This window comes from Schistocerca americana, chromosome 7 (genome assembly GCF_021461395.2).
Source record: "Schistocerca americana isolate TAMUIC-IGC-003095 chromosome 7, iqSchAmer2.1, whole genome shotgun sequence".
In the NCBI taxonomy this organism is placed as follows: domain Eukaryota; kingdom Metazoa; phylum Arthropoda; class Insecta; order Orthoptera; family Acrididae; genus Schistocerca; species Schistocerca americana.
In genome coordinates, this window is record NC_060125.1 from 240,480,959 (window position 1) to 240,481,757 (window position 799).

The 799-nt window shown below is 38.7% G+C and overlaps 1 non-coding gene across 1 annotated transcript; it reads left to right on the forward strand.

Moving 5' to 3' along the window:
• Positions 1 to 245: 245 nt before the first annotated feature.
• Positions 246 to 317, forward strand: Trnap-ugg. The gene has a single exon. It is a non-coding gene; the product is annotated as a tRNA-Pro (tRNA).
• Positions 318 to 799: the final 482 nt, after the last annotated feature.

A 799-nucleotide genomic window follows, 5' to 3' on the forward strand; every position in this document is an offset into this window, starting at 1 on the left:
GTTTAAGAAATAAACTAATAAATAACGTCAGCGATGACGCGAAACGAAAACTGAAGATTCCAACTCTGCTGCGCGTTAATAAAGGCAACGTACTCGAACGAGCGGACGTATTTCTCAAAATGTCTTGTTTGGAATTTATACACACAATAAACAAATTATTATTTACATTATAAATTACTACAAGTGAGTTTTACACATAACGCATAACATGATCTCTATCCTACTCCTTCAATACTAACACAAGCGGCTCAGTGGTCTAGGGGTATGATTCCTGCTTTGGGTGCAGGAGGTCCCGGGTTCAAATCCCGGCTGAGCCCGTACATTTTTATTGCTGGTAAGCAACAAAATCTGCTCTGAAATTTTGTGACAGCACAGAATTTATAAGAAATTCACGTATCATTTGCTCTATAACATGTACTGGCAAAACGAACAGTGATTTTCATCGTCAGCTGTCCGATACAAGTAATTAGTTTTTCGAGAGGCATCACGCTATTTTATTGCGATGCACCTGGGTTCTAAATCCTGCTATTTACTCTGTTCTGTAGTGTTTTCTTGGCATGTATGTTTTGTTGCGTCTGCGATTTACGATCGTGTACAAGCAGTTAAATATGAAAGATATCGTTTCCCCCAGGCTTTTTGGTTAAAATACGCTTCAATAGCACTGCTAGCCTGTTTCGAGCTTTACTCTTCACGTGCCCACATGAAAGTAGATATCTGTTAACAAGAATATATTAATGTCACGAGTCAGTCATATATATTTACCTGTTGCTAGGGTTACAACCTGTCACGCGATAGAAAA